Genomic DNA, 16,976 nt, shown 5'->3' on the forward strand with positions numbered 1-16,976 from the left:
TGGTTTATGAAAAAAGGGTTGGCAATCTTAGCATATAAAAGCTTACTCTCTTTCAATTAGAACACCACCGAAGAGCTCTGTAGGATTGAATTTCTGAGACCATGTGAAGTTAACAAACACATTTAATTACATACTGTAAAAAATTATTCTTTAAGTAGATAAAATATTACCACCTATGTTTCATTTTATTTGCAACTTTAAAATAATTATGTCTCACAAATTCCTTAAAGTTACAAATAATATAAACGGAGGTAGTATTTAAGAAGAAAGTTGGTCATTAGTCCATTACCTCAATCCAACTGTATGTTCGCTTAGCCTCCCAAGCTGACAAACCACCATTCTCACTCTAACAAAAGGATAGGGTAAAATGCATGGAATATACTCAAATAATCCAAGACATGGAGAAAATTACTTATATATTGCTAATATAATGTTATTTGAAATTATCGAAACTTTTACTGTATAATTGTATAGTTAAAATTATGACTGTTTGAACTTGGCTGAAACTACTTTGTTTGTTTTTTTTTTTTTTTTTTTTTTTTTTTTTTTTTTTTTTTTTTGACAAAGGAAATTACTTTATTTGATATAAGTCAAAGTGAACATAACTTAGCTAGTTTATAATGGTGATGTGCTCTCTAAATTAAATCAATAATTGTAGGGGTACAAGAAATTATAACTTCGTATTACACATACCTGTAGAGAAAGAAGGACATTCACGGCATCGTATAGGTGCTGTGCTTCCACTTTCTCTTCCTCAAGTCCAGGGAACATTTTTGCAAATAAAAGTGCCGTCTATACAAGATGCAACAAAAAAAAGGACATAAAGTCTTCTTCTCATTAAGAAATCAACCACAATCGTTTCTACAATTGGGATCCCCTATGGGCTATGATCGAGTACTTGGGGAAAGAGCAGTCGGATCCTCTCTAAGTTCTTAAGGAACTGCCAAGGACGGTAAAATGAAAATGACTGGAAAAGAGGGGGCGGGGTGTTTAATTTTGCTATGCTGTTATTTTGCTATTTCAGGTGTTTTGGATTGGGGGTAATATATTAAAGGTTAATAAAAATCAAACTTGAAAAAACGTAAGTAATTAAAAGTGTTTGTAGGAGACAATGTGTTTACATTTGAAATAAGATAGTTGTACCATGAGAAAAAGAGAGAGACGGAGGAATTATCATTTTCATAATGAGGGTAATAGTTACCCACCCTTCCCCTAATATAACTATTACCCCCAAAATGAGGGTATTAATTCCTCTTTCTTCACCTCATACCACACATCACTACATAATTTTCCTTACAATCACACCGTCATTGTCTCCTCCTTCCCTATATTCACTTTTATTTTGCTTAGTTTGACTTTTATTACCTTAGTAATACATTTCCCTCATTCCAAACATGCCCTAAAGATGAAACTCGAGAGCTAAGAAATGGCTAGATAGATGAGTATTGTTTATGATAGAAAATGTGTATTCAATTACCTTGAGCCCTTCTGCAGTACAATCAGACTTGATAACCGTGATCTAGTGTTGAGAAAGTCCATGCACCTTTACAAATATGTCTATACATCTCTTTGAAATTTCCTGATGGATTCTCCTTTACCTGTTGCAATAGAGCATACAAAGCACTATTAGTTCAAATAATTCATAAGGTATGAATTTAAGGAGAAATTTGACAAGAAACTCTTAATACATTTCTAAAACTTGTACTCCGTATGATATTCTTAGACCTCTTTAATTTTTTTTTTTTTTTTTTTTTTTTTTTAATATATAATTTTAATGGAAGTTAAAAGTTTAAAATGTTTGCTTTTTTTACATAAATTTCAGGAAGTTGAAAGTATACCGTGATATTATATACAGTAATCTATACTATACTATACTAAAAAGAGAATTTATGGTTTGTGATAAAAGGGCATATGTACAGTAATATCTTTTGACAAAATTCTTTCTATGTCCTCTTTTTTTGATAGTAATATATGGGGCCTTTATTGGTATAAATCTTTACGTAGTAAATAGTGATGACCGACTGACCGCCATATGACCCATTTTGTATATCAAGGTTATTTTGAGCTAAAATGAGTTTTGAGATAATATTGTCTTGTCAAAATAGATAATCAATTGTGAACAACATTTTTGTTCGGTTAAACACATAATACAATTACATTTGTTTATACGGAGTAATAATTTTAATTTTATTATCATAAAAAATCAAAGCAAGAATTAAAAAAGACGGTGGGTTGTATTTGTATTATACTGAGTATATTACTTTCGTTTCTTTTTAATTGACATGTTTCTTTTGTTATGTTTGTTAATGCACAAATTTAATTATTAATATTTTTAATTACCAATAAGCAATCAAAAATTATGACAAGTTGGTCTATTGAAAATATATATCGTGACGAATCTAACAATATCCCACATGACTATATTTTCCATACGTATAAATCACAAAACAAGGTCATCAAAGGGAAGTGTGTGAATAGTACTAAAGTCAAAACATGCCAACTAAAAAACCAGAGGAACTATATATAATTTACATAATTACCATATATTATTTGTCTCGTGTACCTTCGTATTAATATAATCTCTCGTATTTAAATAAGTGAAATGTTCTCTTGTGCACAATCTCTTCGTATTAATATAATCTCTTCATAAAATAAGTTATACTCCCTTCGTTTTTTTTTTTTATTTTTTTTTTTTTTACTCCGTATATGCTAGAGATAGTATTGCACAAAGTTTTAGGAGGTTTAATAAAATAAGATGTTAGTGGGTAGATAAGGTTATTATTTTATTGAAAAGCAAAATGTTGTAAGAGGGAATAGGGACCATTGGGGGAGTGAAAAATGATAAAATAAAAAAAAAGTGGGGACATTAGTGGGTAAATATATATTATTAAATTGTAAGAGATTTCCAAAAATGGAACTCTAGCTTATAAAAAAATGGACGAAAATAGTAACTCTAGATTATAAAAAAACGGAGGGAGTTCGTTTCTCATGTATCTTCATATTAATATATATTTGCGCACGTATCTCATGCCAATGTAAAATTTTGAATTATAATATCTTTAATTATCAATAAGTAAAAATTATAACAATTGAATATTAATAAACTATTCATTAATACGATTCCAACAAGTTTATACAAAACTAAATTTATTCTTATGTATAAATCAGAATCATTAGTCAAATTAAATTAGATGAATAGTGCAACAAGTCAAAACGTTTCACTTATTTAAATACGAATTGAAGGGAGTATACATTTAGCATTAAATATTGATACATAAAATCCAAAATTGTTTAGAGATATCCTATAACCTTTATAATAACACATGCATGTATCTTAGGAAAGTAACCACTAATGAATGAATATTCATAAATAAAATTAAATAGTTGAAATACGTAAAATTAAATCATAAATAGCTAGATAAATGAACAATAGTAACAATAGCATGATTAGAGTATTAGACTACTATAAGATGATGATTATACAAAATCCTATGGGAAAATAAAGGGGCACAAATGAAGCTTTTCCGAAGTGCTCTTAAATTATTTACCAAGTGTATGGTAACAACTATACAATTTACTTAGCACTTTTATAAATTATTATCATTTTGGGTGTCAAGGATAAATATATATATCCTTATACTATTACTATTATATTATAAATCAATAAATTTATGCCTGCAATTATATGTGAGTGTGTTCTTGTAGAAACAAAAACAAGGAAAGGTGAGAGTGAGAGTGAGAGTGAGATCACTCATGTTAGTATATATATGCCCATATTGGCCTTATGGTAACAAAAACAAGGAAAGGTGAAAATGAGATCACTCATGTTAGTATATATATGTTCTGAATAGGAATGAGATTACTCATGCTGGAGAAGTAGTAGATAATAATAATAATAATAATAATAATAATAATAATAATAATAATAATAATAATGTACAAATAATTTAAAAGTGGATACAACTTTATGAAAACAAAAACTGATTGGAATTTAGGTATTGTGAATGTAATTTTGGTTATTCCCTTTATTTTTTTATGTTCCTATATATATTAAGAATCTTTGTGACTTTCCACAAATTGAAGGATTGTTTTAAATTATTCTAACTTACTTCCTCTTTTTTTTTTTTTTTTTTTATTAGTTGACATGTACGTTTTGACGTTATAGTTTAAATATACACTATTTATATCATAAGTGTTTAGGGTAAAAATACCCTCTATATGTGGACCAATGCCACCGCGACACGTGTCCGCAAGCTCAACGCTCAATGAGCCAATTAGAGCATGACACGTGTCACTCAATGATAGAAGGGTGAAAATGGGTTCTAAGCCCACAACCCTAGAAACCGTAAAACGGTGGGAAGCCAATCTACTTACGTTAAATAACCTAAAAGGCACATGTCCCAATGCTCTATAAATACTGATCATTTACATCAGTTCAAGGGCGGTTAATTCATCCTCCAAGGGCAATGCCCCCCACAATTACTCTCCATTCTCTCTCTAAAATACCTTCTTTCGGTCGGACGGAGGTCCGTTGTTTTGCAGGTGACCAAGCCGTTCGAGTGTTGCATTGCGGATCTGTCTCTCGCGGGACGTACACGCCTTCCATTCGGGTACGAACAAAATACCCTAAAACATTTGACGCCGTCTGTGAGGATTGAATCCACGACCACGTGTTACTCGACATTTCGAAGCCGCCTATGAGTGTTATTGTTATCAATGGGGTCAGCCGGCACTTGATGGCCGGATGATCATGAAGATAGTGAGTGTGGCATGCGTGGGTAAGTGCAACAAACACAAGCAGCTCTATAGTCGACTCAGGCGGTATTTAATACCATATAGCATTGAAGAAGCTCACATGTATGAGTGGAGATAGACGGCTATATGAGCATATATATAGAAATATGGAAAGCAGTATGTATATGAGCATTTATGTGATCAAAAGTCGCTCTTTCATGTAAGTGGAACATCACTATCCCAATCGGCAATCATTCAAGAGATTCCTTGGGGGTACAACCGTACAATGGTCAGACGGTATCCATGCCCAGCAGTACACAAGCGGCTCTAATGCCGAGCCGAATAGGTTCATGTGCGGAAGCTGGTTGGCACCAACAACAAGAGTCTCTTGTAAGCATAAGAGACAAGCAGCATTATATACGATCAAGCAGCCTAACCCAACTCCGCAATCACAAGCGGCATGGCTAAATTTTTTGCAAGCAAGTCAGCCGGTTACCATCATCAAATGAATCAGCCGGATACCGCAATCAATGGTGGCAGCCGGTCACCATCATCAATGATGTCAACCGGCAACGGTGCCCGGATGACCATGTCTTTAGCGAGCTAGCTCACCTTGGGAGAGGAGCCGCACCTACCAGCCGTAGGGGCTGCTTTGCGCTTCAACCAAGCCCAGCCGTAAGGGCCGATTTGCGCTTCAATCAAGCCCAGCCGTAAGGGCTATTCTGTTCACCAATTATGTCCGGCTGAAGGACTGCTTTGCTCACAAAATAAGCCCGGCTGCAGGGCTGCTATGTTCACCAATTATGTCCAGTTGCAGGGCTGCTCTGTTCGTTAACCAAAACCGGTTGTAGGGGCTGCTCTGTTCAACCTCAAAACCGGCTGCCATGGTTACTTTGTTCATTAATCAAAGCCAGCTCTAGGGGCTGCTTGGTTCATCCTCAAAGGGGCTGCAAACGGCTGCTTTGCTCATCAATTCACTTGGAGCTTGGCACTTAAGTATATATTATACATGTGAGTAGCATTATTCGAGCATATGGTGTCAAGCGGCATCAGGGGCTGTCTATGGTCATATTTTCACTCAAAAATTTGAGGGTGAGCAAAGGTAGTGAGTCGGTCCTCAATACCGATTGTATATACAATTCACTCAAAAAAAAAAAAAAAAAAAAACTTGCTTGAAGTTTTCTTGAGACGGTCAGCTGCTTCGAGGGGAGTGATAACAGACAGACGGCATTGAAGCCGACTGTGCTTAAACGGCATTAATGTCGAGCTGCTAAGCACCCAAAGCCCGGTTGTGGGGCAGCTTTGTGCCTCTATTAAGCCCGGTTGTGGGGCAGCTTTGTGCCTCTATTAAGCCCGGTTGTGGGGCTGCTTTGTGCCTCTATTAAGCCCGGCTGTGGGCTGGTTGGTTCATTCTCAAGCCCAGCCGTAGGGGCTGCTTTGTTCTTCATTAAGTCCGGATGTGTCCTTGGCTCATTGAGCTTGATGGCGGGCTGCTTTGTTCATCGACACATCCGGCTGCTCTGTTCAACCTTAAAGCCGGCTGCTATATTCATCATTATTATGATTGATTTATACATACAAAAAAAAAAAAAAAAAGAGAGAGAGAGCCGGCTGTGAAGTAAGCTAGCAAGAAAGCTCGATTGTAAGCTTGGGCAAGCGGCAACCAAGCTAAACAAGGTCAGACGGCCATGAAGCCGGCTGTAGGGGCTGTTTTGTTCAAGCGGCTGACACTACATATTACTCGAGTATATATATACAAGGGAAGCACTCAATGGTGTACTCTGAGTATATATATATGGCTGTGACTATATATATGCAAGTTTAGTCAAGCGGCAATCAAGCTAAATAAGGGTCAGACGGCATTGAAGCCGGCTGCGCTCAAGCGGCTCTAATGTCAGGGGCTGCTAAGCACCCATAGCCGTTAGTAGGGGCTGCTTTGTTCTCTAGTGGTGATTAAAAGCTGTGTGACACCACAGCAAAGAGTTTGTAATACCCCCGGCTCCAATTATTAAGTGCTTAAAACTCCTCAAAATCCGGATGTGCTTGCACATACTCGTGAGGCAGTTAAAGAAGCAAGTTGGTTGCAAGCTCAAATTAAAGACGCATGTAACAAGCAACATACTATGTTGCTCGGATTAAGCTTATTACAAAGCGGTCCGGTTACCCGTGAGAAAAGTTGTGCCATACCAAGCGTACTCTAAATGCAGGGGCTGAGCTTTGGTATAAACGGCATGAAAAGCCGTGTGTATAATCTGAGAGCAAATTCATTTCTTGAGCTCGGTTATTCGGCATCCCATGGCCGTCTATTAGTTTCAGACATTTCGAGCTTGTTAGTGCATATTCAGCCAAACGACTTTAAATGTCAGACTGCTCATTGCCAAGCAAGGACAAGTTGAAAGCAGAAATTGAGACAGAGTGAGTGCCGAGTGACATTCTAATGCTCGGGACTCCATCTTTCTAAACGGCTAAGAATTGCCAAGCTCATCAATAATTGTTCAATACAAGCGGCATGAAATGCCATGGGAAAAATACCGAGTGTATGGCTAGATAGCCTTAACGAAAAAGCAGCCAAAATGCAAAGGTATGTATAGTACCTGATGCCATAATTAAATGGCACCGTTTGAGCTTGGCATAAAAATCACATGATTGATAATTTTGATTCTATAAAATATAATTATAATTTATTATTATTATTATTATTATTGTTATTATTGAATATTGATTCATTAATTGAATAAACTAAGTTAAAAACTTACTAGCTAAACCAACGTCCAAGTGACGTGAGGTCAATGGCCGGATAATAAACTAAGTTAAGAACTTAGTAGTTAAACTAATGTCTAAGTGATATGAGGCCAATGGCAGGATAATAAACTAAGTAAAAAACTTAGTGGCTATACAACCGTCTTGAAAAAGACATGAGGCCAATGGCCGGATGGTAATATATTTTTATAAATTCGCCTGCTCCGATGTGAAATATGGCGTCCGGCGACGCCCCTCCGGGTGTTATCGTCGCAGAGGGCATTCTATCGTTTGCTCTACAAACACATGCAGGCGGCAAAGATTGAACGACCTAATTGGTCAACTCATAGCCGCCTGACTTGGGTAATCTAAAGAACGACTAAGTCTTTGGGACCCGGATGTCTAAAAGACATCAGCCGGTGACAGGCCGAAATTCTAACCTAGATTACCTTTCGAAATTATACGAGTCCACCCAATGGGGTAAAAGGATATTGAAAGTATAATTACAAACTCCCCAGGCAGCCATTTGCCTCCTGTCCTATCAGGCGACCATATGCCTCCTGTCATATCAGGCGGCCATTTGCCTCATGCCTTATGAAATGTCAGGCGGCCATTTGCCTCCTATCCTACCAGGCGGCCATTTGCCTCCTGTCCTATCAGACGACCATTTACCTCCTGCCCTATCAGGCGGCTATTTGCCTCATGTTTATTAGGCAGCCATTTGCTTCCTGTCCTGCCAGGCGGCCATTTGCCTCATGGCCTATGAAATGTCAGGCAACCATTTGCCTCCTGTCCTATCAAGCGGCCATTTGCCTCCTGTCCTATCAAGCGGCCATTTGCCTCCTGTCCTACCAGGCAGCCATTAGCCTCCTGCCCTATGAAATATCAGGCGGCCATTTGCCTCCTGTCCTCCATTTGCCTCCTGTCCTATCAAGCGACCATTTTCCTCTTGCCCCAGGCGGTCGTTTGCCTCTTGTCTTGACAGGCGGCCATTCGCCTCCTACCTTATGGGATATCAAACGTCTCAAAAATATTCTAAGTCACCCAAAGGTCATATGACCACCATAGTAGGGCTAAAAGAAATGAAAGTCGTCATCTGTCTAGTTCAAGCAACAATCATTATTATGATTGATTAACTTAGAAAATGTCATACCATTTAAGGTATTAAATTTTCCAAGTTAATCAAATCTCTCTTTTATTGAACTAGACATATGCCAACCAAAGAGCTTTTGTGCAAACGGCAAATAAAGCCTTAATTTCGAAAGGAGCAATTCCTCTTGAAAGAGAAATTACCCCTTCCAAGGGGCTAATTTTTAGGGTAAAAATACCCTCTATATGTGGACCAATGCCACTGTGACACGTGTCCGCAAGCTCAGCGCTCAATGAGCCAATTAGAGCATGACACGTGTCACTCAATGATAGAAGAGTGAAAATGGGCTCTAAGCCCACAACCCTAGAAACCGTAAAACAGTGGGAAGCCAATCTACTTAGGTTAAATAACCTAAAAGGCACATGTCCCAATGCTCTATAAATACTGATCATTTACATCAGTTCAAGGGTGGTTAATTCATCCTCCAAGGGCAATGCCCCCCACAATTACTCTCCCTTCTATCTAATTTCTCTCTCTAAAATACATTCTTTCGGTCACTAACTTGATCGTCGGAGGCGGACCTGTGCCCCCCCCGGAGTCCGTTGTTTTGCAGGTGACCAAGTCGTTCGAGTGTTGCATTGCGGATCTGTCTCCCGCGGGACGTACACGCCCTCCATTGGGGTACGTACAAAAAACCCCAAAACAATAAACTTTATTGATTTTGCATTGATTTTAGATTTTTATTATAATCTTTGGTTTAAGGTGATCAACTTTAAATCTCAATATCAATAGAGTATACATGTGCTTATGCATGAAAAATATCTACGCTTAGAAAAAATAATATTATATTACACATAAATCACATTATCGTAGAAGAAATTATGTGGGAAGGTATCTAACTTAGGGCCTGTTCACTCCAGCTTATTTTCAGTTTAGTTCAGTTCAGCTCCACTTAGTTCAGTTCAGTTCATTTCAGCTTTATTCAGTTCAGTTCAATTCAGCTCCAATCAGTTCAGTTCAGTAAATGTGAACAAGCCCTTATTTATGTTAAAGATCGAGGCCAAGGGAAAAAATTTGAAACAAAAGTTTATAAATTATGAAATTTGAAGATTTTGAGAGTAATGATTGGGAATTAGAGTATTTAATTGGAATTTTACAATTATTTACAATTTTAGGGAATTTTCCAAATCCTTTCTAACTATTGTTACTCATGGTTATGCACTGAATATATATTGGTCATATTTTAAAAAGCTTAATAATTATAATTTCGTTAAATATAGAGGGAGAAGAATTGTAAATGACGGTATGACTTTGTTTTACCAAGAATAAAATTGATAAAAAAATGAAAAATGAAATTTATACATATATTACACGCTTTTTTTAACCTTGAAAACAGGTTTTGATTGGTGTTGTGTCCATAAGGTTCAACGGGACATGGTACAAAAGCTCATGACCTAGCTACTATAGCCAGCAGTAGTCTTTCGTCTTTTAATAGTTATATGTAATCTGTTTAAGCTTATGTCAAGAAAGAAAAAAAAAAAAAAGGAAAAAAAAAGGAAAAAAAAAAGGATATGAATTAAGGGTAGTGAAAAAGGATGTAATATTCTTAAAATGTAAGGCTTTTATTCAATAAGCTTAGAAAGTAACAGAGTAATGTATGTAATGACATAAAAATTTGGGAAAACAGAGGACAACTTTATAAGGAAAAGATAAAAAAAAAAAAAAAGTACATTATTATAATATTATGTGATTATATTTTTTATAATTGGTACTTAGGCCCTATTCTCTCAAGTCTTAGCTTTATTTCCACTAAGCTTAAAATTATAGTGTTGGTGAACTAAAATTGTACTGATTAAAACTTTTTTTTTTTTTTTTTTAACTAATCCTCTATTTTTTTTTTCTTATTTACTGTTAATGATTGTGAATGATTAAAACTTATTTAAACTAAATTATTATATATATATTTTTTTTTACTAAAATTAGCTTTTGTTTACTAAACTTAAATATATTTTACTAAATATAAATTATTTTTGCTTAATATTATTTGAATGAGGTGACCCAACTAGTTTATCAAAAAAAGAAAAGAGAAACCTGTGAGGCTTTGATAAAATCGTGTGCTTTCTTAAGTGGTGTTGCATATTCAACGGTAAGACCACTGGCATATATTGCTTGAAATGCAAATGCTGCATCCCAGGTTTGGCTACCAACGGCCTGCTTCCAAATTAAAACGAGGATCATGAGTAAATTGCATACGAAAAATCATTGCACACCAATATTTTTTTGTGTAGCTACAAAAAAAGTTACCTTTAACTTCATCCCATCCTCTGAAACCCATAAATAATCAGGAATTCTGGCTAGATGTTTCTTGTATGCTGTTGAATTTGGATCTTCCACCCAACAAGCCATCAAACAAAGTACCTGTGCCACAATTGCTTAATACGGCGTACAACAAAGAAACTAAAGAAAAAAAAAACGAGGACTAAGGCTTCTTTGTTATCATTGCGAATGGCAACATTGTATACCTTCTCAATGCAACCACTGCACCAGTATCTGCTGTTAACGCTCTCATAGTGTACATTTTGTATTGCCGTTTTGAGCGCCTTTGCTCTCAGCTTTGAGAAGGGCCAACGGTTGAGGATTGGCTCACTAATGTGATGAAGAATTCCCCAAATCATGTCTTGCAACACATGATGGGGTGTAAAAAGATCCTCCTACAAAATGTTGTTAGTTGTGTAAACTACACAATTATGCTTGATTGTGTCCAAAATTAGTTGTTACATTGTCACACCTCTTATAATTACGTCGTAAGAAATTCCAGAATTTACCTTAGCACATGAGTTTCTAGCTTTGTTCCAGTTAATTTCATGGTAGGGCTGGGAGTAAATTTCCGTTCTAAGTGACTGAATGAGTTGAGTGATTGGACCAACAAATCTCCTACCATACAAGTATGATACTGGCATATACACTAATCGGCAATAGCACAAAGTTTTCCCTTCAATTTAATTGTACAACAAAAATCAATGTTAGATTTTGGAAAAAATTAAAATATAGAAGAGAATTTGCAATAAGGAAGAATAACTAAGCAAATATATTTCAGAGTATTACATTACTCTGTCTGTATAAAAAATAGGCTATGACTTCTGTAATTAAAGTTAACTTTTTAATATTATTCTGCATTAACTTTTTAATATTTTTATCAGTAGATGGTGTCATACAGTCATAGTAAGTATAAAGTGTATAGAACTATCTTTACAAAAATACAATACTACATTCATTCCAAACTTCAAATGCAATTCTTTGATCATTAAGTATATTGAATTAATTATGAGCGAATATGGTAAAAAGTTGATATATTGGAAAAATTACACCAATACAAATTCAACAATATCCTATGTGATAAATTCTTTGATTATAAGGTAATAGTGTGTATTACAAATACTCAAATATTATTTGTGCATAACATTCCGTTCTAGAGTAGCCAATGCAAAGAGTAGTATAAGAACCTGGGTGTATTGGTAAAAAATAAGGGAGGAGCCAAAGTTCTGGAGGAGTAGGGTTGCAGCCGTCCCATTCGTACACTCCAATCACCTATAGTATTTGATTCAAAGCAAAAGGAAGGGCTAGCTTGTTACAAGTGTTTGCATTACTCGACGACTTAAATTATGCAACAGAAGTTACTTTTCACTTTCGCAATTATGTTTTCTCCATGCAAACTCAAATAAAATATTTTTGTATGTATGTTTTACATTAAGTAATTTTGTTATAAAATGAGCACAAATACATTGTATATTAGGATACTGTAATTCTTTTTTTTTTTTTTTTTTAATGAATACAATTGTTAAATTAATTGTACTTTACTATACAATTAAGTAAAATTGTTAGAGATATGATATCATCAATATTGGAAAATACATATAGAATTTGTTATATACACCCGGATGTACCGTACACCCAACTTACCTAAGGTTAATTTTTGCTATTCATTTGATGGTAAAATGAAAAACAATCATCAAAATAAAACACAAATACTCATGGGTGTACGGTACACCCGAGTGTATATGACAACCTCTCAATATACGTGTAATATATTTTTTGTATTGATCTTATTAGGAGAATAATATAATTAGGATTATTTATGTTTAACATAATATTTAGTGAATATATGTTAGGATATATGGTTATGGTAAATATCTTTTAGGAAGATTGTTTCCTATCTTATGCTCTTAGATTTTGTATAAATACTCTATTTATTGATAAATAATAATCAAGCGAAGCCATTCTATTCTTTTTCACCCTAATTTGTCAAAAATTTTACGTCCGTTGTTAAAGAAATATAACATGAAAGTGTGTGTAGTAAAAGAAAAATATGTTAGTTTGTGGGCTTGTGGCGACAGCATAGTGCTCACAGAATCACAGTGTACACAAGTGTATGGCTTAAATCAGGGCCGGCCCTGGGGTTGTTTTGTGGGGCGATTGCCAGGGCCCAACTGAGAAAGGGGATCCAAAATTAAGAGAGAAGCATATTTATTAATACAAATACTATTATAAAATAAGGGGAAAGGGAGAATAAGAGAGAGAGATGTAGAGAGGTAACAGTGTTATATCTATATTCATCCATTTCATTAGTCACCTATATATATACATGATAGAACATTGTAACCTATATGGACAATGAAGAGTCCATTCATGAGAGGGTTAATGTGACCTAATGACAAAGGAGGATTACAAGGGTGCTATTACAACCATACTTAAGATAGTCATAAAAGTGATATTTACAAGCTATAATGACCATCCATTATTAACATATTTTATAACACTCCCCCTTGGATGGTCATTATCTTAAAATAGAATAATGCACATATATGCTGCCTCATTAAAAACCTTTCCAGGGAAAACCCTGTGGGAAAAAACCATGGATAAGGGAAAAAGAGCCACTATAAAATTGCCTTGGGGAACTGAAATTAAAATAATTGATGCTTTATACTCCCCATTGTCTCAAAGAAATTTATTAAGTTTTAAGGATATTCGCAACAATGGCTATCATTTTGAGACAATCAATGAAGAAAATAGCGAATTCCTTCAAATCACAAAAATAACTCAAGGCACAAAACATGTTTTGGAGAAACTCCCTACATTCTCTAGTGGTTTGTACTACACAAAAATCAATACTATTGAAACTCATGCTATAGTAAACCAGAAGTTTACTGATAATTTTGTTGTTTGGCATGACCGGCTAGGCCATCCCGGTTCAATAATGATGCGAAAAATAATTACGAATTCATGTGGACATTCTTTGAAGAGCCAACAGATTCTTCATAATAATTTTTCATGTGCTGCTTGTTCAGTAGGCAAGTTAATAATTCGTCCATCACCAGCTAAAATTAATTTTGAATCAATTAGTTTTCTGGAACGTATACAAGGAGATATTTGTGGGCCCATACATCCCTCATGTGGACCATTTAGATATTTTATGGTTTTAATTGATGCATCAACTAGATGGTCACATGTGTCCTTGTTATCAACTCGTAACCTGGCGTTTGCGAGATTACTTGCCCAATTGATTAAGTTACGGGCACATTTTCCAGATACTCCTATTAAGACTATTCGGCTTGATAATGCTGGTGAATTTACATCTCAAGCTTTCAATGATTATTGCATGTCCATTGGGATAAATGTTGAACATCCTGTAGCACATGTTCATACACAAAATGGTCTGGCTGAGTCATTAATTAAACGTCTTCAGTTAATTGCTAGACCATTGCTTATGAAATCCAATCTCCCAATTTCTGCTTGGGGACATGCAATATTACATGCAGCAGCACTAATTCGCATTAGGCCAACAAGTTATCATAAGTTCTCCCCATTACAATTGGTTTATGGTCAGGAACCAAATATTTCCCATCTAAGAATTTTTGGATGTGCGGTTTATGTTCCAATAGCTCCACCACAACGCTCTAAGATGGGTTCTCAAAGGAGGATTACAAGGGTGCTATTACAACCATACTTAAGATAGTCATAAAAGTGATATTTACAAGCTATAATGACCATCCATTATTAACATATTTTATAACAAATACTAAATTATTATTGTATGAAAGTAGGTGGCTTAGATGGTAAGTGAATTACATTGCTCTAAGTTCAAATCCCGGCAACAGCAAAAAATTTAAATTTTTATACCCACTCAACATCATAGCAGCTAGGGATGACGTGTCGGATCTAGATCGGGTTCGGATGCACTCGGATCCAGATCAGTTTTTTCTACCTTGGATCCAGATCCGACCTGGGATTCGTTGGGTTTGGAAAATGAAGACCCGGATCCAGATCCGACGGGTCCAAAACGGGTTCGGTACGTTTTGCCTAATTTTTTTCAACCTATATCTGATCCGGATTCGTCGGGTTCAAAATTTGAAGACCCATATCCATGAAAAACAAATCTGGATCCATGGATTCGGGTCGGGTCCAAATCCACTGCCATCCCTAATTAGCAACTTAGCTTGCTTAACCGAGGTTGTTATAGACTAAAACAGTATCATCAATGGGCTGAGCACTTATCCAAAACCAGACCGGACCAGGACTTGAATGGACTAGAACCCGGAATCGCCTATTTTTGAGGACCGGAGACTGAACCGTAATCAACCGGTCCTGTTCCGGTCCAGACCTGTTTATTCCGATCCGATTCGGTTCGGTTTTGGACCAGAATGGACCGGTTATATTATTTTCTTTTCTTTCAGAGCCTTTTTGGTGCAGTAGGCCACACCGTGTGGTCTGCTGCCAAGTCAGCAAAAATAACGGACCCAGACGTGCGCATAACAGGGTTACTATTTACACGCATAACGGGGATACTGGTTTTGTCAGGATTACTTGTATTTTTTAGGGGTTACTTGTATTTTTTTTTCAGGGGTTACTTGTATAGATTCCTTATTCAGGGGTTACTTGTATGGATTACTTATTTAGAGGTTACTTGTATGGGTTATCAGGGGTTACTTGTATGAATTACTTATTCAGGGGTTACTTGTATGAGTTACTTATTCAAGGGTTGCTTGTAGGCCCCATACCAAACCGGTAACACCCTACAAGTAACCCCTTACCAAAACCAGTAACACCCTACAAGTAACCCCTGACCAAACCAGTAACACCCTACAAGTAACCCCTGACCAAACCAATCGCACCCAACAAATACTCTACAATCTACTCATATTACTATTATTGTTTCTGTTGCTGAATTTTTGACGAAGAATGTTCGATCGAAGATTGCACAAAGAAAACGAGCTCACATTTCTCCGATTCTCATCGATTTCACTACTTCAAATGTTGTTGATGATCTTAAGATTAATTAATCGCAATTTTTCACAAAAATTTGGCACCCAATTTCTACAATTTCGGGCTTTCATTGCAGCAATTTGGCAAAGAGGAGAAAGAAAATAGGTGGAGTAGAGATATGGTTGTTGGTGATGTGTGGTATGGCTTGGAGAAGAAGCTAAGAAAAGAGGAGATAGAAAATGGGTAGAATAGAGATATGGTTGTTGGTGATGTGTGGTTTGACTTGGAGAAGAAGCTAAATTTGTGTTTTTTTCTTTTTTTTTTTAATATTTTCATATATACATCATTTTTTAACATCTTGTTTTTGTTTGTGTGCTTTCCCATTTTTGCACCTAGAGTTTATAAATTACAAGTTTTGTATATAAATTTTTAAGAAATTTAAACATCAAATTTTAAATTTTAACCCAAAAAAATACATTTTCCAGTCCATTTCGGTCCAGATCGGAATATTTCGGTTTTACCCGGACCAGAAACCCGGAATCACCAATTTGTGAGTACCGAAGACCAACTCGGAATCCAACGGTTCGGTCCAATTCCGATCTGGTCCCGATCCAGTTTTCAGTCTCGGTCCTTTTTTGCACACCTCTACTGCTCTACACGATTATCATTCATTATTTCTCTCTTTTTTTTTTCCTTTTTGTTTTTTTTAACAATTACTCCGTAGCTTGTAACGATTTTATCATTCAATTTTTTTATTTTTTATTTTATTTATATTGAGGCATTACCCACTTTAACATCAATTCAACTTAACATTACATTACATAATTTTCTTCAAAATTTCTCATTCTAATTCTAAAAATTTTGTGCCATAGAATTTTATATATGATATTTTTTTCGGCCATATACCCATGAGTTTTTTTTTTATTTATTCACCATATACCCATGAAAATTTTCAAATTCACCATATACTCCTAAATTGTTACAAAAATTCACCATATACCCTAATGAAAATGAAAATAAGATGAGTGGAATTTGGTTAATTATATATTGAATCCACCTTAGATCTCTTTTCCTCATCCCAAAACCACTCCTCTCTTTTCTCCAGCCCCCGAAACCACTTCAAATCTCCATAATTATGTTCGTATAATTGATT

General features: G+C 35.6%; 1 pseudogene across 1 annotated transcript in view; it reads right to left on the reverse strand.

Moving 5' to 3' along the window:
- Window positions 1-16,976, reverse strand: part of LOC145591539 (lupeol synthase-like) — a 30,848-nt pseudogene that overhangs the window by 3,004 nt on the left and 10,868 nt on the right. Inside the window, exons 5-13 of the transcript XR_014102317.1 lie at window positions 12,067-12,151; window positions 11,389-11,555; window positions 11,086-11,274; window positions 10,868-10,981; window positions 10,655-10,774; window positions 1,478-1,598; window positions 694-792; window positions 290-346; window positions 47-93 (exon numbers count right to left, since the gene is read on the reverse strand). The product of XR_014102317.1 is annotated as a lupeol synthase-like (transcript). The remainder of the gene's footprint in view (window positions 1-46; window positions 94-289; window positions 347-693; window positions 793-1,477; window positions 1,599-10,654; window positions 10,775-10,867; window positions 10,982-11,085; window positions 11,275-11,388; window positions 11,556-12,066; window positions 12,152-16,976) is intronic.

This window comes from Chenopodium album, chromosome 18 (genome assembly GCF_948465745.1).
Source record: "Chenopodium album chromosome 18, dcCheAlbu1.1, whole genome shotgun sequence".
Lineage (NCBI taxonomy): Eukaryota > Viridiplantae > Streptophyta > Magnoliopsida > Caryophyllales > Amaranthaceae > Chenopodium > Chenopodium album.